Raw genomic sequence first — 27,921 nt, 5'->3', positions numbered from 1 at the left:
AGACACTGACCTAGATCAACTCATTGCACCCTGTCTTATAACAGACAAACAGAAGCTGCCCTAGATCAGCTTACCACATCCTGTCCTATGACAGATGTCTGTATGAGTAACTTTTTACTGCAACAAACAGCTTATAATCCTTAGAAGCCTGTAAGCATTTAATTTTCTTTCACACACATAATTCATCCCTTGTAGCCCTGGAATCAGACTAGTTCCTCTTTCTGAATTTTTTCTAGTGCACCTGTCTTTTTTTGTAGCCTACAGACCAAAACTGCAAAAAGTACTCCAGATGAGGCCTCATCAGCACAATATAAAGCTTCAGCACATCCTTCTTTGAAATGTTTCTACACATCATGTTATATAACCTAACATTCTGTTAGCCTTCTTAATGGCTTCTGAACACTGTCTGGAAGTTGATAGTAACGAGTCCATTACAACTCCTCCATCCTTTGCATAAGGTGAACTTTGAAGTTTCAGACCTTCCATTGTGTATTCAAACATAACCTTTTTACTTCCTATGTGTAATTCTTTACACTTACTAATATTAAATTTCTTCAGCCACAAATCTACCAAAGCCTGAATGCTGTCCAAGTCCCTCTGCAGTGATTCAAGATTACCTGCCGATACTCCTAGGTTGGTATCATCTGCAAACTTAAATAGCTTGTTGTTTATTTTCCTGTCCATTTATATAAACTGCTCAAAAAAATTAAAGGAACACTTTGAAAACACATCAGATCTCAATGGGAAAAAGAAATCCTCCTGGATATCTATACTGATATAGACTGGGTAATGTGTTAGGAACGAAAGGATGACACATCGTTTGATGGAAATGAAAATGATCAACCTACAGAGCCCTGAATTCAAAGATGCCCCAAAAATCAGAGTGAAAAAATTATGTGGCAGGCTAGTCCATTTTGCCAAAATTTTATTGCAGCAACTCAAAATTGTACGCAGCACTTTGTATGGCCCCTGTGTTCTTGTATACATGCCTGACAACATTGGTGCATGCTTCTAATGAGATGACAGATGGTGTTGTGGGGGATCTCCTCCCAGATCTGGACCAGGGCATCACTGAGCTCCTGGACAGTCTGAGGTGCAACCTGGTGGCATTGGATGGACCAAAACATAATGTCCCAGAGGTGTTCTATTGGATTTAGGTCAGGAAAGTGTGGTGGCCAGTCAATGGTATCAATTCCTTCATCCTCCAGGAACTGCCTGCATACTCTCACCACATGAGGCCAGGAATTGTCGTGCACCAGGAGCCACTGTACCAGCATAGGGTCTGACAATGGGTCCAAGGATTTCATCCTGATACCTAATGGCAGCCAAGGTGCCTTTGTCAAGCCTGTAGCGGTCTGTGTGACCCTCCATGGATATGCCTCCCCAGACAATCATTAACCCACCACCAAACTGCTCATGCTGAATGATGTTACAGGCAGCATAATGTTCTCCATGGCTTCTCCAGACCCTTTCACTTCTGTCACGTGCTCAGGGTGAACCTGCTCTCATCTGTAAAAAGCACAGGGCACCAGTGGTGCATCTGCCAATTCTGGTATTCTATGGCGAATGCCAATCGAGCTGCATGCTGCTGGGCAGTGAGCTCAGGGCCCATTAGAGGACATGGGGCCCTTGGGTCACCCTCATGAAGTCTTTCTGGTTATTTGGTCAGAGACATTCACACCAGTGGCCTGCTGGAGGTCATTTTGTAGGGCTCTGGCAGTGCTCATCCTGTTCCTCCTTGCCCAAAGGAGCAGATACTGGTCCTGCTGATGGGTTATGGACCTTCTATGGCCCTCTCCAGCTCTCCTAGAGTAACTGCTTGTCTCCTAGAATCTCCTCCATGCCCTTGAGACTGTGCAGGGAGACACAGCAAACCTTCTGGCAATGACACGTATTGATGTGCCATCCTGGAGAAGTTGGACTACCTGTGCAACCTCTGTAGGGTCCAGGTATCACCTCATGCTACCAGTAGTGACACTGACTGTAGCCAAATGCAAAACTAGTGAAGAAACAGTCAGAAAAGACGAGGAGGGAAAAATGTCAGTGGCCTCCACCTGTTAAACCATTCCTGTTTTGGGGGTCATCTCATTGTTGCCCCTCTAGTGCACCTGTTGTTAATTTCATTAACACCACAGCAGCTGAAACTGATTAACAACCCCTCTGCTACTTAACTGACCAGATTAATATCCCATAAGTTTCATTGACTTTATGCTATACTCTGATTAAAACGTGTTCCTTTAATTCTTTTGAGCAGTATATATTTTAATATATATAATCATTTATATATATTTTAAGAATAGCAGTGGCACTAACACCCTAACATTTGGAATACTTTGCCAATAGAAATTCATCAGACTAATACTATAGAACAATTTTAAAAACTGCTAAAAGCCAATTTTTTTTTCATAGATATATTTTAGTTGTATTCTTACTAAACTATATAGGCATATTTATTTTTTTCTCTCGGTTCTGCAATTCCCTACTAATCTGTAGTATTCTCTGCTGTCTTTCTCGGTTCTTCTGTGGTGATGATCTGCACCACCACCACATCATCAAGGTACCACACTGCCCACTGTGCTCATGGATTGAATGTCGGGTGTCCCAGATGTCCGCATGACCATCATCATCAAATTCTTTTATGTGAAACCTGAAAACCGTGAGGACTGATTTAGAACATCAATGTTAGGTAGAATCCCTGGTGGGGGCTGGGTGGTCTTCTGGCCTTGGAGCCCCTGCAGATTTTTTTTACCCCCAGCCTAACTTTTCTTTTTTTGTTTTTCTATCTTCCTGGCCATTTGACCTTACCTTTTTCTTTGTTACATACTGTATAATGTTATTGCCTAATGTTGTTTGTTCATGTTTTATATTAACTTCCTTTCATTTAATTTTGTAAAGCACTTTGAGCTACTGTACATTGTTTGTATGAAATCGTGCTAAAGAAATAAATGTTGTTGCTGTTGTTCAAGTGTGACTACAATATATAGTGTCGCTGGGAATAAATGTATGTATGTATTGCCATCTGCAGCTTTCTGCATGGTCTCCAAATTGAATTGTTTAAATTAAAAAAAAAAAAAAAACATATTGAGGGAAAATGTAGAATTTGTCTGGATAATGAACAAAAGCTCACCGGTCAAACCCAACAGCAAGTGTCTGAAACAGCTGCTCACTTTGACTCCTCTGCATATTAATAATCAGTTCTATCTCTAAGAATTGAAAACATCAATCATTTGGAATTTGCCAAACAGCAGGGCTTTATTTTGATCAAAGTACATGAAAAGAAGGTCTGTTCTGCTTGATTTCTCATAAATCAGCTTCTAAGCAAGAACAGATCTTCTCATGTTCTGTTAACCCATTCTGTAGGAATTAAATCTTTTTTAGTAATAATTACCTTTTACACAAATTTAAGCATATTTCTCCAGTTAATTAAGTTTTTTCCCCTACAATTACAAAGCTGTGCATCTCAGGTTAATTAGCAACCATGGCCAAGTATGAGAAAAAAAGGCTATGTGGGCAATTGCCGCCCCCTTCAGGGTTAGTTCCTGCCTTACCCCTGCTCACGCTTTGGCCCTAGCAGCTCTAAACTGAATTATAAGGTTTGTTGCGGGATGGCATGGTAGTGCAGTCTTTAGTTCAGCTACCTAACAAATCCATCTTTCCGAGTCTGAATGGCTTCCATTCTCCATGTGTTCACATGGATTATTCTCTGGGTACCCCAGTTTTCAGACAAATCCTTAAAGATTTTCTTATTAAGCTAACTGGTGATTTCAAATTGGCCCTGTGTGGTTGTGTTAGTGGGTATTGCAATGGACTGGTATCCAGTCCAGGGTTCCTGGTGCAGTACTGCAAGATGGAATCCATCATGAATTGGAATCAATATGTTTTAAAATTCCATGATGTTCGGTTCAGTGATGGATGGTGTCAAGAAAGTAAGCTATCCTGTTCCACTACCAAAGGCTTGACTAAGAAACAATTCAAGTTAGAAATGAATTCAAGAACTACAAACCAAAGTTTAACATGTGATATTTTGAGATCTGTATGAGATGATTTAGAAATCAAGCAAGAGCATAGCCAACAGCCATACTCCCCAAGGCCAACTCTGGGTGGTCACCTAGAGAAGCAAATCTTGCGGTGGGGAGCGAAGGGTGGGTCATTTTGTTTAAAACAATACTGACCCTGACTTGCAAACAACCAGACTCAATACAGCTGTCCAACTCCTGTTAACTTTATTATATTATTTCTGTGTACTAGAGATGGTGGATGACCTCCATGTTTTACATTACTACAATGTTCCATAATTATAATTATTATTGTAGGAGCCATCAGACTGAAGCACTTATCAATCATATGGGGCCTGGTATCTTTAGTGTTACTGCAGAGGGAAGACCCTGGTTGACAGCAAACTCCCTTGTATTCTGTTTGTTCCACAGATTTAATAACCAAGGTATGATTACTTACAAACCAGAGCACACATTGAGATCTCAAGATGCTGACCTACTTAAGATTCCAAGGATTAATAAAATAACAGTAGGAAGTCAAGCTTTTATTTACAAGGCCCTGAAGCTGTGGAATGATCTGCCTGACCCTTCAGTCTCTGCTTTAAAATCCAGACTGAAGACTCACTACTTTAGTCTGGCATACCCCGACTAGAGCACCTGATTATTTGTGTAGACTGCATTTATGTTTGTTAACCATTTGTACAGAAAGTTTTAGTATGAAAATATATTTAAGCCGTTAGTAACCCTCCTTAATTTTGTTTCTGTTCTCAGTATCTGGATGTGGACATCATATTTGAATCTTATTTTCAGATTAGACGTAAAACTAAGGCCCTGACTCTCAGTTTATCATAAAAGATCAATTGGCATCCTTCACAAAAAGAGTAGGGAGTACCCTGATCTTCTGGGTAAATTTCCCATCATGACTGGACCATTCTGGCCACCTAATCATCAGCATCTGTAACTGGCTAACTGTTTCTCTCTGCCCTTCATCACCTAATAGTTAATGAGTGGTGAATATACTGGCAGAAGAATATAGCTGCTACACATTAGTGGTAGTTGAAGTGAATCCCCTACTGTCTATGTAAAGTGCTTTGAGTGTCAAGAAAATCACTATATAAATGTAACTATTTCTCTAGCTTTCTGAGCTGGAAGATTGAGAAATTTGTTAACGGTCTGAACAGAGTATGCAAAAATCACAAGAATAAATTCTTCTTCAGTGGGTGGTAGTTTAAATGATCTTTTGTCCTGAGATGTGTCACAACTGAAGCTTTCTGCTATGGAATATCTAATTAAGTAATAAATAGGTATGCTTTTCAAAGTAATTAAATAGTAAGCTTCATACTCTTGGCTAATTGTATCTAAAATCAAGATAAGAAACAAGGGAATGTAATTAAAAAGGTAATCGAACAAGGAAATGTATTTCTTATGTATTTTGTATGCTAAATTAAGGATAAGGAGAAAGGAAAGAACTGAAGATGATTATAGAATTACCCCAAACAGAATGCCCTTATCAAGCTAAAGGTTATTTAAAAGGAAAAAAAGAAGCATTAGCAGACTTGACCAGAAACTGACTACTTAAAAGCTAGAAGATTAATTAAGTTGCGGATTCTGTTTTAAAAGACAGAGGAGAAGGTCACAATTTCTGGGTCAGTGTTGCTGAACTGTAAGACCTTTTTTGTTACTTATTCTATAATTGCATTATAGAGGTTATGCATTAGATGGAAGAGAAGTTATCTTGTTGTATGTTATATTACATTCATTTAACCTTCACTTATTGCATTTTGTGGTGTGCTGAAACAAATAAAAGCTTTTAACATTAAATTGGCCCATAATCCTACGTTTTTATGGTGGGGAGTCAACCGCTGGGGTTTCATCGAAGAGTAACGCAGGATAATAATGGGTAGTGACATAAACTAGTGTTTCTCATCGAGAGGTCTGCGTAACTCTGGGGGTCCATAATACATGGCAAGGGTGTCCACAAAACAGATGGTAAAATTTGGTACATGAATCATACGTATCACATATATTTGGTATACTAACAATCTAATAATCTTCTCCTATATTCTCCATTTTACTTATTTTAAACAATCATCATGGGACATTCAATTTAAATGCAAAAATAATGTCCTTTATTAAACAAACCTAAGAAACGTTAAACAATGTACAAACTTTCCAGACAGTGCAGCTGTGTGTGCATGCGGTGCCTTTAACATATCCCACAAACACTGTTTTCCGACAGCCAATCAAAACCCGACTAGTTGTTGCCCTGTGCCACTCTTCCCTGCACGTCCGATATCAAAGGGAAATGCAGAAATCTAGAAGACTAACCTTTTCAACACATGTATAAACGCACAAACTTACATTTGTGCCTATCACCCCATTAATGTTCTTAGCCAATAAAATAAGTCTAGCTTCAATTATTTTTATATACTGTCAACTACATAAGCATCAATTGCTCATAACTCTGCTTTTCTGCTAGTGTGGTAGTTTGGAAAAAAAAGAAAACTTTTCAAGTAACAGATTCTTGGGTCAAGTGTCTACATTGTAAAGTGACAGTAAGCAAACTTCTGGTAAAAAAGTAAAATACAGTATGATGACAATTATATAGCGTTTGGCTTTGTGAATCCTCATTGTCAACAAAGACTGCTATCAACACAAAGTGACAGGGCATGTATGCATGTGGAGGATGGTCTCAGAGTCTGCCTATCATCCCTAACTCCGTGCACTGAGAAACTATGTAGTCACAGACGTGCACACCCATCGCATTAAATTATGAGGTGCACAATCACTGAAAGTGGATGCAAAAGTGTGATGTAGTGAAGTTCTAAATCTAACAATCTGAAAAGATATTTTACTGTCAAGGGTTCTATGTTTTGTGATAACGATTTGTTTGGTGATTCCCTATATAGGTCCACATTTTTTTCCAGCTACTAAGGGCTCTCTGGTTTGAAAATGTTTGAAAACCCCTGACATAAACTTCGGTTCAGGCCTGCAACAGGTAACAACACCTGTTAAAGTCTCATGTAGTGGTGGTGGGGTGCAGAAGGTGGAGGCTGAGCAAGAAAGAGAGCTCAGATGACTTCACTTAGATGTGCTCAAATTACTGGCAGTCTCTGCCCACTTGAGTCTAAGAGTTATTTTATTGTTCATGACGTCAATAAGGGAGCTGCTTATAATCCAGACAGTGTGGGTTATCAGCTGACCACTGGCAATTACCAAAATGCAAAACATTTGACCTAGGATTTATTGTTGCGTTTTCCACAACAAAGCACTTGGCGTAGTTGGCAGGATTTGCTCTGTGGAAAGGTGGAGTGTTGCGGTTGTATTATTATTTGCACTCACAGTTATAGTGAAGAGGGTATGATGCCTCTAAAAGGCTCCACAAGTCAAAGTAGACCCTTTGAGCCTGCCTAAAATAGGCTTCATCTAAAATCAGTGTGACCTGCCAACTCTAGGGAGGCTCCAGCTTACTTAGGCTAAAAAAGCCTCAGCTTTAACAATTCAAAATACTACTTTGTCATAAAATGTACCAGAAATAGATATAGAGCTAGAAATATAGATGTAAATGCCCTTCTTGGAAAGGGAAACATAACAATTTTTGGCTAGGAAGGGCAAAGCCACAAAGTAATCTTTCTAAATGCATGAACATTTAGAAATAACAAAAAGAACAAAAAGGGTAAAAGCAGGTCTAAAAACTAACCGAAAACAAACCAGTCTCAATACGCGATCCAAATGACAGTATCCACAAAACAGAAGTGAGAATTCAATAACCAGAAAAGAAATGAGTATTTACTAATGCACTATAAGAAACAACCCTCAGCTGTGGAATATAAAGGCTGAGGGCGGTCCTTCAGCGGTTACATCATTGTGACCCCGCCTCCTGGTGCTCCACCCACAAAGTACAAGGAACATAGAAACATTACAACAGAAATAACACAGGAACACAGTAAATAAAGATTTAAAGTGAGCAAAAACAACAACAAAAAATAGAACATAAACACAAGCCAGGGAATAAACCCTGGCTCTCATAGCTGGAAGTCCTACATATATGTCGGAGGATGAGTAAGATAGAAAAACTTCAGCTGATGTTGCCAGGAAGTGCTGCTCTTGCAGTGCTTACAGGCAATCCGTATGCACATGAGTATAAGAGTTCTCTTATCGCTCATGGGAAAGAAAAGGGAGCTGCTTCTTAGGCTTTTGCAAAATAGTCATTGTAGGTTATTGGCAGTTACCACAGTGTAAAATCTGGAATGGATTGTGGTTTGATTCCATGCCAAAACACCCCATCACATTGTAACTAGGCCCAGAGATCTGCCAATGTGGAGTGATACTTAAGTGTCCATTGTTTTCAGATGTTTCCCTCCTATGCCTGTGTAAGTGGAGACAGATAACTGGTCTTGAATGATGGCTAGATATTTTACAGGGTTGTTAGGGTGATAAGTCATTATGGTTAAGTCTGGATTTAACTGCCTGCCTCATCACTGTTTCTGTGATCTAATATGTTCTCTCCTATATGTTTTTCTTCCCGGTACTATAGTTTATCTAAAGATGCATGGGTTAGTTTAGTAGGTGACTTTATATGGCCTCATAGTGAAGTGTGCCCTGTGATTGACTGGCATGCATCCTGTCTAGGTTTAGGTTTTACAAGAGTCCAAAATGAACAACGGTTTTCCATGAAACTCAAAGGAATGATTTACAATCCATCACAGACTACTAAAGATGCATGACAGTCTATTAACAGATTTGGTTTTTTTGTTTCTTGTCTCACTCCTTCTCATTCTAGAGTGGTACCTTCTGACATTCTGAGATGCATTTACTGCTACTAAAGACAAAACCGTAATTCTTGCTTCTGATTCTACTATCAGTTAAAAGTTAAAATCATAAAATAATGTATATGCCATCAAACATAATGCATATAAGGTATTTCAAGTGCTCATGATGGAGTGGAGGTAGCAAATGTCAGACACATGGGCATGGGGAGCGTTTTATGGGTCTGTGCTTGGTGGATACAAGAAAGGAAATGACGGTGAAACCGCTAGTAACTTTGGTTCCATCTGTCTTAGAATGAAGGAGTTGACTGTTGAAGTCACTTCCTTTGCTCACTGAGCCACATCTGTTTAGCACAAGGGGCTTTCTCACTGAGTCCTGACAGAGTAGTTTCCCCAGGGCTATGTGGCCCCACCAGAATTGCCATTCTAAAATTGCCACTGCCAGTTACGTACATATATGTAGACACTGGCAGGAACAGAAGTGAATATTTATTTATTTATTACTTTTAATTTCCTAAGCAATTTGAACTCCTCTAGCTCTTGCTGAATTACTCTGCTGTCTTAAGTGCTTATGTTGATTTGAGACAATAACATTTTTGGCAGCCATGACAAGGTTTGCATTAATTTTTGTTCCATTTTGCGAGTGCTCTTTTTTGTCATTGTCACAGAAAGCACAGCATTACAGTTAATATGCGGCTTTCTGAGGGTGGATGTGAACCCTACTGTAGTTTTAACATAGCTTTTTGTATTTAGGAGCATCTGATCTGTTTTTAATGTGGTATAAAAATACCTGTTGATTGTCATTAATTCTTTATTCTTATACTTTTTATCAGCTCTTATGTTTTTCTGATCATTTTTTTAAAAAACACTGCTTAAGAGCAAGAAATAATATCAATGTTTTAGATAAACTAAATTCTGGGCAGCACAGTGGCGCTGTGGTTACCAGTGCTGCCTCACAGACCCAGCATTCTGGGCTGTTGTCTCCATGGAGTTTGGATGTTCTGTAGATAATGATTTACTTAACAAACACATGGGTTGCATGGAACAGCTTGTAATTGACTCTGTAATACTCCAGCTGGCATATAAAAATATAGTAATCTACATGGAATTAATTGACTACAACAAAAACATTTAAATGGTGTCCCACACACATGGCTAGCAGAAACAGAACACTTATATAAGATACATCCCGTATTCACGCACTGCCTACAAACACTGCTGGGACACTGGAGAACAAAACTACATGTGCACATCAACAACACATCGATTCACACCGACTCAATACAAATAAGATCAGGCATCGTCCAGGGAGACTCACTGAGCCATCTCTGGTTCTGTCTCACTCTCAACCGATTATTGACAGATTAAACAACACACAATATGAATTTAAAGTCAAAAAACAACACGAACAATACACCCTGTCTTATCTAAAATATATAAACTACATAAAGATATACAGTATGCAATTACAACTGTAGCTCTGGGGCTAAGGATCCACGCTGTTATATGGAGGGTTGCTGGTTCAAATTACTGTCAGAAGGGATCCCACTCTGTTGGGCCCTTGAGCAAGACCCTTAACCTGAAAATTTCTCAAGGGGTGCTATACAATGACTGACCCTACACACTGTCCCCTCAGAAGTCATTTGAAACAACAATTTCCCCTCTGGGATTGATAAAAAATACATGAAAAAAAATTATACGCATTCACAAAACATACAGTACAAATGGAGTTTAGAATGGAAAAATATAAACCAATTAATGGAGAGAAGGGACTCTTTAAAGAAGGTGGATATCCCCTTGAAATTGGCATCAGAATCAAGGTCATGGAAGATGGTAAACTGTACAAATACTTTGGGTTCTAAACTTATACAATACAAGCAAATTAATTTTACTGGTCGATCTACGTTCCTACCCTCACCTCTGGTCATGAGCTGTGGGAAGTGACCGAAAGAACGAGATCGTGAATACAAGCGGCTGAAATGAGTTTCCTCCCCAGAGTGTCTGGGCTTTCCCTTTGTAAAGGACACATGATGCTTCAGCAGGGCTTGAATCACAACGTCTGCGTGACTTTTTTATTTTGACAAGTTATTGGGTGTCTTTAGTTTGCATAATTAATTGTTCAGTTTTGCCGAGAATAGGAAAGGAAAATGGCGACATATGGGGTTAACAATCAAACACCTTGCTGAAAAGTGAACAAGGTATTAATTTCTCTGTGTTATATGTAAAGGAAAGGTTACAAATGTTTATGTTAAGTTATTTGCATGCTTTTTATTTTGTACTTTGCCTTTTATAGCTCTTACAGTGTGTTTATGGAACAAGGTCACGGAAACGATAATAAAATTTATAAACCATCAGTCTTAGAGTTGATCATCACTTAGCTGGGGTCGCTACATCCTTAAAGATAGGGTGAGAAGCTTAGTCATCCGAGAGGAACTGCTCCTCCACATTGAGAGGATTCAAATGAGGTGGCTAAGGCATCGGATCAGGATGCCTCCCTGTTGAGGGGAAGACCCAGGACATGCTGGAGGGACTATGTCTCTCGGCTGCCCTGGGAACACCTCGGGATTCCCCTGGGAGAGCTAGTAGAAGTGGCTGGGGAGAGGGAAGTCTGGGCATCTCTGCTCAAGCTGTTGCACCCACAACCCGATCTCGGATAAGCGAAAGAGGATGGTGGATATTCATGTTTTGTTTTTGCTCTAGTTTTATGTAACTTTGTACTAGTATTGTAACAAACAGTTAGTGCAGACTACAGCTGAAGATCTGAAGTGGATGCGAGAAGTTGGTGAGTTGCTTATTAACAATTTTTTGTGAGTTTGAGTTTGTAAAATTAGTGTAGGTCAGAGGGCTTTTTGCATATCGGCTTATTTTACAATATAAACTTTGAAGTAAACTTAGTAAAGTAAAATTAGATTTTTGGAGGATTTCTTTTCCAACTTGAATTACTGAGCAATGAATTCAGTAAGCGTTTTCATGATTTCAGTTCACACGAACAGGACTTTGCACTGTTTACGTCACCATACTCTTACAATGTTGAGACTGCGCCTGAGAATATCCAAATGGAATTGACTGAACTGCATTCAGATTCTATTCTGAAGTCAAAATATAATGAAGTTGGTGTGCCAGGCTTGTATGCTTACCTGCCACCCTCGTATGTGCAGATGCATAAGCTGGCATCGACAGTACTGTCTATGTTCGGAAGCACTTACCTTTGTGAGAAATTGTTTTCGTTAATGAAAGCTACCAAAACTCCATATCGCTCAAGACTTACTGTCGAGCACCTTTCATCCCTCATAAAAGTTGCAGCTGCACAAGATTTCAAACCTCATATTGACGAACTGGTTACTAACAAGAGATGCCAAGTGTTGGGACAAAAGAAATGTCTCAGACTGTAAGACTCCTATATAAGGATCTAGATCTTCTGTTTCTTTTTCCGGTTTCTTTGTGGTGGTGGCCTGTGACACCACCACCTACTCAAAGCATCATGATGCTCCAACAATGATGGATGGATTAAAGAAGTCTACGTGACCATCATCATCAAGTCCTTCCGTGAGAACTGTTTCATTTATGTTAGGTAGAATGCCCAGAGGGAACTGGGCAGTCTGATGGTCTGGAATCCCTACAGATTATATTTTTTTCTCCATCCGTCTGTAGTTTTTTTTTTGTTTTTTCTGTCCACCCTGGCCATTGGACCTTACTCTTATTCTATGTTAATTAATGTTGACTTATTTTATTTTCTTACTTTGTCTTTTATTTTTCTATTCTTCATTATGTAATGCACTTTGAGCTACTTTTTGTATGAAAATGTGCTATATAAATAAATGTTGTTGTTGTTGTAATTACACAAAAATATACGTCACGTCTTTCACAAATACAAAAACACACCTGCATGCACACCACATAGTAAGAGCCATTAATTCAAATTCCGTACCGAAAAGAAAAACATGAAACGCTACTCACAAAACTCAAACAACATCACCCCATAGTAGCCATAGAATGACTCAATTTTACATGTGTTGAAGGAGGGACGGGTCTCATACTGTAGGTTAGGTCAGGTTTGGAAGCATGAACTGGTACAGTGTGTTGCCGCACTCACCACATGTCGAAACAGCTCAGGATCCTGGTTGGCAGCCCCCCAGGCAGACATGCAGTTTAGTCCCACCCTCTGGAAATGACCCTCTATCTGCTGCAGCCAGGTGTTACTTGGGTGTTCCCTTGGTCTGGCTCAGCCATTTGGGTCCTCAACAATGAGGCTCTTGCAAGCTGAATCACCCTCTGGGAATCACGCAACGTGGCCGTAGTGCCGTAACTGATGCTCCTTTACAATGCAGGTAATGTGCCTCATTCAGGACTCCATGAGCAACCGCTCATTCGACACAAAGTCAAACCAGCAGTGCCCAAGGATTCTCCGGAGAGATACGGTACCAAAGAAGTCCAGTCTTTACCTCAGGTTACTGGAAAGCATCCATGTCTCGAAGCCATATAGCAAGACCAGAAGCTCCAGGACTCTAAAGACTTGGACATTCGTCCTTTTGCATAGATATCGGGATAACCACACACCCCTTTCCAGAGCCCTCATGACACACGTGCTCTCCCAAACCATCTACTGACTTCATAGGAAGAGTCACCAGAGGCATGAATGTCACTGCCAAGGTAAGTAAACCTCTTAAAAAGGTTGACACTCTCTCCACAGACAGACACACTGCTGATGGCTGTGCCCAAGAGATCATTAAATGCCTGGATCTTAGTTTTTATCCAGGATGCTCACAAGCCCAGACACTCAGACTCCTTGCTCAGTCTCTTGAGAGCCCCAATCAGAGCCTCTATTGACTCAGCGAAGATCAAGGCATCGTCAGAAAAGTCAAGATCAGTGAATCTTTCTTCACCAACAGATGCCCCGAAGCTGCTGGACTCCCCAACTTTGCCCAACACCCAGTTCATGCAAGCGTTGAACAGAGTAGGGGATCCCGGCCACCCTCAGGATCTCCCACTGGGAAGCTCGAACGTTTTATGAAAATCAACAAAGGTTGCAAAGAAACTCTGACAATATTCGTATTTGTGCTCCATGAGAACCCTCAGTGCTAGGATGGTAGACTTCTTAGGCATAAAACCAGACTTCTCCTGTCGCTGGTAGGTGAGCAAGTGATCACAGATCCTATTTAGGATGACCCTAGCAAAGACCTTACCCCTGTAGTTGCTTCAATCCAGGCAATCACCCTTACCTTTCCAGAAAGGAATGACAAGTCCCGTTTTCCAGTCTAGATTGCTTGCAATGCCAGGAGGACAGCCTTACCACCAGCCTGGAGAAATTCACCCCAGATACCATAGATCGCTGCATCTCATAATACTAGCAAAAACCCTTCTGTCTTGTCAAACGTATTATCACAGCTTAGCCAGCGCATAGATAGAATTCAATTACACAATGTGCAAATTAATAACTTTAAGAAAATTCTTCCACACAAAACAGCACACATCAGCATTACACAAACCAAAAGATCATGATAGAACAAACTACATACCACTTAGTCGACATTCTGCAGACAACATCACAAAGGACAAAACAACTACATGACTTAAAACTAAAGCATGGACCCAGAAAACATTGCATGGTAGATATCCTCCTGAACGCAATTAGCTGTATGTGGATAAGATAATGGGAAATAGCTGGCTAAGCTGTGATGATATGTTTGACAAGACAGAAGGATTTATGCTACCCATATAAGATGAGGTTCTTAATGACGCTAATGCTAAATCTTGACAATGCTAACATTAGCACGTGCAAATACTGCCACAAGGAACAAGACACGATCCAACACATCACATCAGGTGGGTAGGTAAACTACTAAAACAGACAGATGACATGCACAGACGCAAATATTAGACATCAATAACTGGCACTACACAAACTAGTGGAGACACATAAACCTTATTAAAAGTACACCCGGCTCCTCCACAGTACTAGAAAATTGCACGCATAAACTCTACAGGGACAGAACTAGACTGCCAGAAAAAACAATCTACCATAACATACCAGACATAACGCTGGTAGACAAACAAAATAAAAGTACATATATTATTGACATTGCCACATTGTATCAGAAACACACTACTTACAAAATACACACACAAATAAAATGCTGAAGTAGAACTGAAACATGAAGTATGCTGCTTGTCAAGAATGGGCAAGGTGATCATTGTGCCCACAGATGTATCCACCGCTGGTGTCATCCCATGTACTCTACACAAAAGCCTACAGATATTATATACGTGTATATATATATATATATATATATATATATATATATATATATATATATAGTGGAAAGAATACCCCACAGACACAGACAGACCGACACCAGGATGCCAAAACACACTTCTTTTATTTTAAATCTTTCTGCACCACAATGTCCTCAAGCACCAACTCTCTCCACTGTCGCCTTCTTCTTCTTCTTTCTCTTTCTATTTTTCTCTCTTTTGACCTCCTCTCTCCTCCTCACAAGCTTCGTCTCCTTCCTCCCAACTCTGGCTCGTCTACTGGAGGGAGGCTTCCCCTTTTATCATGACCCGGATGAGCCCCAGGTGCTCCCTTGGCGTCACTTCCTGGTGTGGCGGAAGTGTCAGGAAAGCACCTGGAAGCCCTCCGGGTGACCTTGGAATTACTTCCGATAGCACTTCCTGGTGTGGCGGAAGTGCAGCCATCCAGGCTTCTCTAATTGTCCGGGTGCCCCTTGGCGGTGGCCACGTCCTCTCATGCAGAGCGTCCCAGCTCCGTCTCTGTGGCCCCCAAATAGTCCCAGGCGGCTGCCTTCTCGTGGCCGAGGAATACTATTGTCCAAGTCGGGGACTATCCAGGCGTCCCGGCTGGGCAGTGTCCTCGGTCATCTGTGACAATATATATATATATATATATATATATATATATATATATATATATATACAGTATATATAATGCATGATGGGAAATGAATGTTTCAATGAAATGTTATGTTTGAGGCACTTCTGCATCAATATGCAGATTTCTAAAGGACCCCACACCAAGTATATTCCACATATTAAATATTGTGTACTTGGATGTCGTGAAACTATATGTGTTATGGTAAATGGCAGGGTTGTTACCCTGGCAGAAGATTATTTTTGGTTTACTTAGTTTTATGTTAATAAGAATTGCTCATGAACGCTTTGAAATCACTTACATTTTTTTGTCCGGCACCACGTTACTCATTGGTACAAGAAAGAAGGGCATCCGGTGTAAAATTTTGCCTAATCAATATGTGGACAACAATGCAGATTTCCATACCGGATCGGTCAAGCCCCAGGTTAACAACAACCACCACCAGTACTGTTGCCCAACAGGGTGCTGGCGGAAATTGGACTACTGTTGGCCGAAGAAGAAGAAGAAGGGGGGGAGACGTGTCAGGAGGCAGGAGGAGAGGAGGAAGGTAAAGAGAGGGTAGGAACTTTGAATGTTGGCAGTATGACTGGTAAGGGGAGAGAGTTAGCAGATATGATGGAGAGAAAGAAGGTTGATGCATTGTGTGTACAAGAGACTAACTGGAAGGGGAGTAAGGCCAGGTGGATTGGAGGTGGATTCAAATTGTTCTATCATGGTGTGGATAGGAGGAGAAATGGAGTAGGGGTCATTCTGAAGGAACAGTATGTCAAGAGTGTTTTGGAGGTGAAAAGAGTGTCAAACAGAGTAATGATTATGAAGCTGGAAATTGGAGGTGTGATGATGAATGTTGTTAGTGCATATGCCCCGCAAGTTGGGTGTGCAATTGATGAGAAAGAAAATTTTTGGAGTGAGTTGGATGAAGTGATGAATGGTGTACCCAAAAGACAGAAAGTGGTGATTGGAGTGAATTTCAATGGACATGTTGGTGAAGGGAACAGAGGAGATGAGGAGGTGATGGCTAGGTATGGTTTCAAGGAGAGGAATGAAGAAGGTCAGAGGATAGAGAATTTTGCTAAAAGGATGGACATGGCTGTGGTGAATACGTACTTTAAGAAGAGGGAGGAACATAGGTAGATTACATCCAATGCAGAAAAGTCAATCTGAAGGGGATTGAAGACTGTAAAGTGGAGGAAGGGGAAAGTGTAATTAAGCAGCATAGGATGGTGGTCTGTAGGATGAAGATCAAGAAGAGGAAGAGAGTGAGGACAGAGCCAAGGATCAAATAGTGGAAGTTGAAAAAGGAAGACTGCAAGGTTGAGTTTAGGGATAAGGTGAGACAGGGTGGCAGTGAAGAATTACCAGACAGCTGGGAAACTACAGCAGATGTAGTAACGGTGACAGGCAAGAAGGGTGCTTGGCATGACATCCGGACAGAGGAAGGAGGAAAAGGAAACCTGGTGGTGGAATGGGGAAGTACAAGAGAGTATACAGAGGAAGAGGATGGCAAAGAAGAAGTGGGAAAGGCAGAGAGATGCAGAAAGTAGACAAGAGTACAAGGAGATAAGGCGCAAGGTGAAGAGAGAGGTGGTGAAGGCTAAAGAAAAAGCGTATGATGAGTTGTATGAGAGGATGGACAATAAAGAGGGAGAAAAGGACCTGTACCGATTGGCTAGACAGAGGGACCGAGCTGGGAAAGATGTGCAGCAGGTTAGGGTGATAAAGGATAAAGATGGAAATGTACTCACAAGCGAGGAGAGTGTGTTGAGCAGATGGAAAGAGTACTTTGAGAGGCTGATGAATGAAGAGAACGAGAGCGAGAAGAGGTGGATGGAGAAGTATAAAGAAGGCCAGAAGGAGTTGCATTGCATCTTTGTGGACCTGGAGAAAGCATTTGACAGGGCGCCTCGAGAGGAGTTGTGGTATTGTATGAGGAAGTCGGGAGTGGCAGAGAAGTACGTAAGAGTTGTACAGGATATGTACGAGGGAAGTGTGACTGTGGTTAGGTCTGCAGTAGGAGTGACAGATGCATTCAAGGTGGAAGTGGGATTATATCAGGGATCAGCTCTGAGCCCTTTCTTATTTGCAATGGTGATGGACAGGTTGACAGACGAGATTAGACAGGAGTCCCCGTGGACTATGGTGTTTGCTGATGACATTGTGATCTGTAGCAATAGTAGGGAGCAGGTTGAGTAGACCCTGGAGAGGTGGAGATATGTTGTAGAGAGGAGAGGAATGAAGGTCAGTAGGAACAAGACAGAATACATGTGTGTAAATGAGAGAGAGGTCAGTGGAATGGTGAGGATGTAAGGAGTAGAGTTGGTGAAGGTGGATGAGTTTAAATACTTAGGATCAACAGTACAGAGTAATGGGGATTGTGGAAGAGAGGTGAAAAAGAGAGTGCAGGCAGGGTGGAGAAGAGTGTCAGGAGTGATTTGTGACAGACGGGTATCAGTAAGAATGAAAGGGAAAGTCTACAGGACGGTAGTGAGACCAGCTATGTTATATGGGTTGGAGATGGTGGCACTGACCAGAAAGCAGGAGACAGAGCTGGAGGTAGCAGAGTTAAAGATGCTAAGATTTGCTTTGGGTGTGACAAGGATGTATAGGATTAGAAATGAGGACATTAGAGGGTCAGCTCAAGTTGGACGGTTAGGAGACAAAGTCAGAGAGGCGAGATTATGTTGGTTTGGACATGTGCAGAGGAGAGATGCTGAGTATATTGGGAGAAGGATGCTAAGGATAGAGCTGCCAGGCAAGAGAAAAAGAGGAAGGCCTAAGAGAAGGCTTATGAATGAATTGACAGAGGACATGCAGGTGATGGGTGTAACAGAAAAAGATGCAGAGGACAGAAAGATATAGAAGAAGATGATCCGCTGTGGCAACCCCTAACGGGAGCAGCTGAAAGAAGAAGAATAAGTTTGGTGCAGAAAGTTACACCTTTATGTAAGCCAATAAGTGTCCTAAGCAAAAATGATCGTAAGGACTTGAAGTTCTTCATGCCACATTAACCAACCCCAGGGGTTCACAAACCTAATGGGATATGTGGGGTCAAACTTACTCCTTTTCATAAATCCTCAAGAAAATGGGGATCAGTAATATTGGCAGAGATTTCTTTAATGCTATTATGATGTTGCTTATCATGTATGTGGTAATAGTTTTGATATTTGAGCATTTACTGGTGGTTCTAGCCCTCTAACAGTGACTCCCAAAAGGTTAAAAATGACCAATTTCAAACATAAGCATGTGAGGTATTGATTTAAACTATTCCAAGGTTTATGATTACAAATATGATGCTATGTTTGATTTTTAATCCTTTACTAGAAATCTAGGCATCTGTGGATCTCTATCAGAGGGTAAAAATTACAAATTTTTGTTACCATCGAGAATATTTAGACTTTAAACATTTAAATTGAATCACAAATTTTAAATATTTGATGCAGCTGTTCATTATTTGTTATGCATTTCTACTTCATGAAGTAAATCATTATATTTCTTATGAACAAAACAAATTAGGGCGGCTTGTGCTTATAATCAGACTTTGCTGTGCTGTTATTTAAACATTATTTTGTATATTTTGTTTTTTTTTTTCTTTGTTTTTGTGTTTTCATTTGTTTTTATGTCATATTTAGTTTCTTATTAATATTATGTTTAATAATCACTTTGCCATTTTATATTATGTTAATATTGGATGGTTTAATTTTACTTATCTGCAGTTTCCTTAAATTTGAGGCCAAGGAGCCAGGGCCACCTGATTATGCAGTTGTGGGGACTGTCCCAGCATTATATACGAAGAAGCTGATATTCTCACTGTAGTATTTTTTGGGGGGGATTTTATTGATTTTATTAAAATCAAATAATATTCCATACAAATAAGTCAAGTATTACAAAAATAGGTTCAAAACAAATCAACCCCCACCCATGAGAAAGAGAGCTAGGCCAGCAGAGTAAAACTTTAAGCTAGTAAAAATAAGTAAATAGATAAATTAATAAATAAATAAAAATAAATGGAGTAAAAGAGGGGAGAGAACCTGCTTCCTCAATTTAAATGCTTATTCTAAAATGTTATTGATTAGATCCTGCTAGGTTTTGAAAAAGTTTTATACAGATTCTTTAACTGCAAATTTGATTTTTTCCAGTTTCAAATAGTGTATAACATCAGTTACCCACTGACTTAGAATAGGAAAGTTAGGATTCTTCTAGTTGAGCAAGATAAGTCTAAGGGCCAATAGTGTAGTAAAGGCAGTTACAGTCTGTTTGTCCTTCTCCACTTTAAGCCCATGTGGAAGTCCACCAAAAACAGCTGTTAGTGGATTAGGAGGGATTGGGACACCAAGGCTGTCTGAAAGACATTTAAAGATTATTGTCCAAAATGATGTTAATTTGATGCAGGTCCAAAATATGTGACCCAGTGAAGCTGGAAATTGATTGCAATGTTCGCAGGTTGGATCTTGAAACATTTTGGACAATTTTAAGCGTGACAGATGTGTTCGATATATAATTTTAAGTTGAATAATTCTATGCTTTGCACATATGGAGCTCGAGTGAATTCTGTGCATTCCTACCTTCCACTCCTTTTCTGAGATGTTGAGTGAGAGATCCTTTTCCCACTGTACTCTTGGATCTTTGAAAGGGAGGGACGGTAGTTCACTGCAGTTTTGACATTCTGATTTTGTCCCCTGATATTTCGATTTTTTTTTCTGTTATCATGTAAGGTGAGGATTCTGTTTCTGTGTCTATTGGATTTGTTTTAGGGCAAAAGCTATGATTGCTTCTTTCTCACCTGCCTATCCTGTCTTGTACCTTTTCAAATTCTTGAAAAAAATACTAAAATTTAAAAGATTTTTGTTTTTGTGTTTGAAGGTTTTATGGTTTCAATTTCTCCATATCAGGATATTTTGTGTCTGTGAAAGCCAAACCCCATTTTGGGTCTGTGAAAACTGAAGCCTGCCTGTTGACTCTGAGGCTTGGCTGCCTGAGGTAAGGCTTGTTTCTGGGCCTAGACCTTAGGGTTAGGCTTAGGGTCTGCTCATTTTGTGTGGGATGATTGAGAGGTCTGCCCTTGTTCAATGCTTCTTTGTAGAATGACAACAATATGGTTATTTTGGAATGGTGCAATTGAAAATGATGTCTCAGCCATTAAGTGTCTCTTGTACTGGAATCTGTAGTGACTCACTGGATGTAATTACTAATAACTTGAGTAAAGAATACAGTATAAATGGAGTTAGGGCACAATTTTGAATTTTTCAGCATTAAAATTTAAGTTTTTGTCACATTTTGCTGTTGTTGGCGTAATTGACAGATTCCAGACTTGCAAGTCTAAAAATACCGTTTTCTTTATAGTTGGCTATGTATCATTCATGGTGCATACCAATCAACTTAAAACACAAATCCATGAAACAAACAATTTGACTCTGTGACAGAGCACAATTTCCTCATGATACTGTGATAGTTCAATGCATCAAACATAAACAAAAAATGTAAAAATCAAATACTGTAACTAGTATGTTCTGTTGTCACTTAATATTTCAATCTATTATAAGTTTAAGCAAATGGCTTAGTTTAAAACACTTTCATTTCCAGTTGTGAGATTCCTTTTGCAAACAGTGAGATCTCCAAAATAATGTCTCGACAATTGCTGGTATGTTGTTGTGGATTGTCCTTTGCCACTTGGAAACCCAATGATTCTAAACTGGATGTGTATATTATTGGCAGCAGCACGCCAGGAAGCTCACAATTTTCTTAAAGTTTATTTTACATTTATTTATTATATGGTCTATCTGCTACTATAAGAGATGTCCCTTCGGTCTAAGATTTTAAATCCCGGCTGAAGACTCACTACTTCAGTTTAGCACACCCTGACTAGAGCTGCTGATTAACTGTACAGACTGCATCTCAGTTGTTAGTCATTAGCACTAAAACATAAGTAACATGATAGTTATAATTTGTTACTCAACTATTCTGTTTCTCTTCTCTGTACTCAAATATGGCACTTGGTGCCATGGCCCACCTGCCAAGTTGTTTTGCCTGCCTATGGTAAAGTCATCTCTGATGGAGGATCGCAGGAATCATCAGGTAGAGGGGTCTTTTCATCAGATCGGCTGGCCCAGTGCTATTCCAGCTGTGGAATGGCCAAATGGGGAGGCAGCTTGATGGATGAGGTCTCCAGGACTCTAAACAAATCCAAATCATATTATGTGATATCATCTACTCTTAAATTCTGCTCCACAATTGTACATTTTTTATTTTTTATACTGTATTGAGGATTTGTTCTGTTTATTGTATTGTATTGACCCGCTTCTTTTGACACCTACTGCATGCCCAACCGATCAGGAAAGGGGTCTCTCTTTGAACTGCCTTTCCCAAGTTTTCTTCTATTTTTTCCCTACAAGGTTTTTTTGGGAGTTTTTCCTTGTCTTCTTAGAGAGTCAAGACTGGGTGGCTGTCAAGAGGCAGGGCCTGTTAAAGCCCATTGCGGCACTTCTTGTGTGATTTTGGGCTATACAAAAAATAAATTGTATTGTATTTTATTGTATTGTATTGTATTGTATATTATTCTATTTAGACAGATGACACCAGAGGGAATTGGTGATCTGATGCCAATGGAGACACACGTGTTGATGTTGAAGTCGGTTTTAATGAATATACTGGCAATTACACATAATCACACATACATTATTTAATTAAACAAGTGTTGTGAAAAATTATTAGGAAAGGCATCCCTAAACTGGAACTGTATCTATATCTATGTATTTACCTTCCACAAAACCACAGCAGTGTGACTGCATATGACTTTCCCTGACCAGCAATGCAAGAGTATGCGATGAATGAATGAAAGCCCATGAAGCAATTCCCAAAAAGGTCAATGATGACTAAGCACGGAAGTGAAAAATAAGTTAAAAATAAAAAGTACTGTGGAGCATCAGCGTGTATTACCTAACATATTAAGGCCAATCGTAATTTACTGTGGATAGTTTCGTTAAGAACTGATCCATGTTAGTCAAAATATATCCATCCATCCATTTTCCAACCCGCTGAATCCGAACACAGGGTCACAGGGGTCTGCTGGAGCCAATCCCAGCCATCACAGGGCACAAGGCAGGATCTTTGTTTAATTTGATTCTCACTATGAAAAGAAAGAACAGAGGAAATGTCTACAAAGTACATCATAAAGTAAAACAATATAGACAAAAAGGTAAGAATAACCGATAAGCATACAATGAGAACATTAAATGAAATATATAAGATATATGAAAGGAATGAGAGTAGAGAAAACAGGATAAAGAAAAAAGTCTACAAAATGGAAAAGATGTGGGATATAATTAGATCAAATTTTGTAGAAAGTCTCACTGCTGCAAAATAAATTGAGAAGAACAACACAGAAGACATTTCAGAGACATTGGGGAAACAATCCTTTAATCTTGGAAAATTACAGAAACAAGATAAAATAGATCTAATGTATACATAAATATAAGAAATGACTCATAAAAATAGAAAAATGGCAGGTGAAAAAGTACAGGTATAGAGAGGATAAAACACAATGATACTAAGGGGTACTTTATAACAAGAATGGCTGATCTGAGCTAGATAGATTAAAAATAAAGAATTGGAGAAATGGCCAGGCGCACCGCAAGCTGTAGCAGAGGCAACAATAAAAGAGTTGAAGAGACGGCTATTGTAGGAATATGAAGACTGCATTAATCCATATGGAGGAAAATATATGAATAAGGGATCAGATAGAGTTCAACAAGTCTGCTACAGTTTACCCATCCAAATAACTACTTAATCCAATTTACAGACATGTTTAGCTGGAGCCAGAGCTTACATCACTGCCTGGGTGTAAGGCACGAATCGGTCCTGACAGAGCGCCAGTGAGTCTGCTGTAGTGACAGCTGAAAAAGGGTATATGAACTGTAAGTGTTATAAAATACAATGCTCAAGAACACAATGCTGTAAGTATTATAGAATACAAGTGCTTCTCGATAGGTTAGAAATGAAGTCAAGCACATTCAGCAGCCAGTACACATTGCGTTCTGCAAAGGTTTTAAAATCCATCCATTTTCTAACCCACTTATCAAGTACAGCATTGCAAGGAGCTGATGTTGTGTGATAGAAAACTAGAGTTCAGTGAGGGATTATTCATATGGTTTGGATACTTTAAGAAAGTTTCTCATAGAATAAGGTAGAGGAAAGCATAATAAATACTAAAGAAAATACTAAAAAGTTATATCTATCTATCTATGGGATAGCATTGAAGAGACAGAGTATGGGGTTCATTACTAAGTAACTAAGCAGTAGTCTAGATGCAAGGAAATCATACAAAGTTTGTACAGACTTACCCAAGAAGACTCAACTCTGTAATTGCTGCCAAAGGGGTTTCTACAAGTTACTGAAAAAAGGTCAGATTTTCTGTGAATGACTACGGACTGTGATATCCTGCGGGGGTCACATAGTGTGAACGTTGAGGAGGTTGTTGACTGCACTACTGACTACATCAACTTCTGTATGGACATTTTAGTTCCAGTAAGAACAGTACGCTGCTATGCTAACAACAAGCCATGGATTACAAGTGACATCAAAGGCCATTTGAACCAGAAGAAAAGGGCTTTTAAAGGCGGTGATCAGCATGAGCTCAAGCGCGTGCAGAAGGAACTCCGAGTCCAACTCAAAGCAGTGAAGGAGCAGTACTGGAGAAAACTGGAGCAAAAGTTGCAGAATAACAGCATGAAGGAAGTGTGGATAGGATGAAGACCATCACTGGCTGCAGCTCAAAGCAGGGTTCCTCCATCAAGAGAGACGTCGAGAGAGCAAACCTGATGAACAACTTCTTTAACAAGTTTGACCACCCTAACCCACTCCCACCTCAGAGTACTGCATCCTCCACCCATCCTTCTGCTGATATCAGCATAACTGGGAGTTTCGCCCCACCCACAATTACAGCATCCCAGGTAAGCAGAGAGCTGAGGAGACTTTGTGCCAGCAAAGCAGTGGGTCCAGATAGAGTATTGCCATGACTGCTGAAGGCCTGTGTGTTGGAACTGGGGAGTCTTCTACAGCGCATCATCAACCTGAGCTTGGAACAGGGGAGAGTCCCAAGGCTTTGGAAAACATCTTGCATCACCCCAGTCCCAAAAGTATCACGTCCTGGTGAGCTGAACGACTTCTGGCCTGTCGCCCTGACGTCACATGTGATGAAGACCATGGAGTGGCTGCTGCTTCACCACCTGTGGCCACAGGTCCGCCATGCCCTCGACCCTCTGCAGTTCACATACCAGGAGAAGGTAGGTACGGAGGATACCATCATCTATATGCTACACCGATCCCTCTTCCACTTGGACAGAGGCAGTGGTGCTGTAAGAATTATGTTTTTGGACTTCTCAAGCGCCTTCAACACCATCCAACCTCTGCTCCTTAGTGACAAGCTGACAGAGATGAGAGTAGATTCATACCTGGTGGAATGGATTGTGGACTATCTTACAGACACACCTCAGTAGGTGTGTCTCAGGAACTGCAGGTCTGAAATTGTGGTCAGCAGTACAGGTGCGCCGCAGGGGACTGTACTTTCTCTTGTCCTGTTCAGCCTACATACATCAGACTTCCAATACGATTCGGAGCCCTGCCACGTACAAAAGTTTGCTGATGACACTGCTATTGTGGGCTGCATCAGGAGTGGGCAGGAGGAGGAATACAGGAAGCTAATCAAAGACTTTGTTAAATGGTGCGTCTCAAACCACTTACACCTGAAAGGAAAGGACCAAGGAACTGGTGGTGGATTTTAAGAGGTTTTTAATTTTGAATAAATTTGCAAACTTTTCTGAAAACATGTTTTCACTTTGTCATTATGGGATTTTGGTTGTAGATTGATGGACAGATGTATATTTTGTATATTTGTATACATGCTATGGTGTGTGCCATGTTAAGTGTGTGAATCTCTTTTCTTGGTATTGTATTATTTTTAACTGTTCTGAGGAGACATGTAAGTAGGAATTTCATTGTACTTATACACAAACCCGGAGAAGAAACTATCCCAAAATAAACATGTTGAGGGAAATGAATAGACACAACATCTGCAGGGATTTCATGAAATCAAAAGATCTTACCTGTAAAAATACATCTAATGTCAGTGGCAGCAGGCAATTTGTTTGTAATGAGATGCAGTGAGCAGATTTGGGCAAACATAACAAATAACATATAAACATATAAACTAAAAAAATAAAAATAAACTAAAATTTGATAAGATGATTATTTCAGAACAAGGGTACAAAAATTATATGCATAATTAATCATATAATCATGGACATAAAAACATTCCAGCCCTCACAATATAATTTCAGGTTACTGCAAAATTATTCTGCAAGGTGTCTAAGAAGCAACAAGCCACACATGTAATCATCTTCATGCTGTAGACTACTAGAAATATCAGTTCATCCAAAATAACAAATAGGGATGAGTAGTTTTAGAAAATAAATAAGTGTGTGTATTTCTAGCGTAGATGTATATGCAATCTGAGATACAATCTTGAGATTTTGTTAAGTATTACCCAGAGGTGGATCAGTTAAAATTAAAAAAGGCATCTGCCACAATTCATTCATTTAATTGACTCGATGAATTGATTTAAAAGTGTAGTTGCCTTGGCACTCACAGAGCCTTTAAAAAAGCCCATGACAAAAATGTAAAATGGGGAGCCAATTGTAGGTTAAAACATTAGAACAATCTAGACGAGAACATACCATTCAGTGCAACAAACCTCGCCAGTCCTACCCACTTAATTCTTCTAACATAACATCAAGTTGAGTTTTGAAAGTCTCTAAAGTCTAACTGTCTACCGCACTACTTTGTCGCTTATTCCAAGTGTCTATGGTCTTCTGTGTAAAGAAAAACTTCCTGATATTTGTGCAAAATTCATCCTTAACAAGTTTCTAACTGTGTCCCTGTGTTCTTGATGAACTCATTTTAAAGCCACCGTCTCGATCCACTGTACTAATTCCCTTCAAAATTTTAAACACCTCAATCATATCTCCTCTTAATCTTCTTTTGCCTTGTAAAGGCTCAGCTCTTTTAATCTTTCTTCATAATTCAACTCCTGTAGCCCTGGAATCAGCCTAGTCGCTCTTCTCTGGACCTTTTCTAGTACTGATATGTCCTTTTTGTAGCCTGAAGACCAAAACTTCACACAGTACTCCAGATGCGGCCTCACCAGTGCATTGTAAAGATTGAGCAGAACCACATTGAACTTGTATTTTGGTCAATGCTTTTGGCCACTTTCAAATATAAATCATTAATTGTAAAAAAAAAAACAATATTCTCCAACTAGTGCCATCATGCTTGTAAAAATAAGGTAATTGTCAGTTGCCAGTTTTTATTTTCTTCATTTGGAGTTTTACAGAGATAACAGCAAAGATGTAAACCTTAAACAAATTAGTAAATTGCGATAAATTTTCAACTCAATATTTGATATGTCTGCTTAGACAAACAAGGTATCAATGGGTGTTGTTGCCTATGCATAAAGGGGACAAATGAAGTTGGACATAACAATATCAAAACCTGCAGTTTGCTCAGGTTTCATTAATAATTTATTAATTAATGCTGTCATTAAACTTATTTCTTTGACTGAATTGTACCAACTAGGATATAAACAAAAACCGAACCAAAAGTCTCAACTGGGAAATCAGTCCTAAAGACGTTTCTTTGTTAATTAGAATTCAAAATCAAAACAACCAATCTAATACCAGAAACTTTGAATAACAAGCTCACTGTACAAAGCAGGTTTTGTTTTGAAATATCCGCAAGCCTCAGATGATAGAACATGAGTCTGGCAAACCAATTAAGAACTGCACTGATTACGTCACACGTCGTGCACTCCAAATGAATTATGGGAAAATAAAAATCATGACAGCTGTATACAAAACAGTCTCCTTAATGGTATTCTAATAATATTCAAAATGGTGAAGAAGTAACCTCTACATTACTAAATCCTCAATGAAAGCAGAAAAGCTGTAGAAAGACACAGAGGGAGGTCAGAAAAACAAAAAGCTAAAAATTAATGCACATTATCACAGATGATAATTGGCAAAAGCAGTAATCATTTCCTTTATTTTCAGTAAAAAAAAAAAAGATGGGTAATTAATTAGTCAGTCATTTTCTAACCCGCTTAGTCCTGAATAGGGTCGAGGGGAGTGCAAGAGTTTATACCAGCTGGCATAGGGCTCAAGGCAGGAACAAACTCTAGACAGAGTACCAGTCCATCACAGGGTGAACACACACACCCAAA

The sequence above is a fragment of the Polypterus senegalus genome, chromosome 14 (assembly GCF_016835505.1).
Source record: "Polypterus senegalus isolate Bchr_013 chromosome 14, ASM1683550v1, whole genome shotgun sequence".
NCBI classification, from domain to species: Eukaryota; Metazoa; Chordata; class Cladistia; order Polypteriformes; family Polypteridae; genus Polypterus; species Polypterus senegalus.
Note: the sequence above shows the minus strand (reverse complement) of the source record.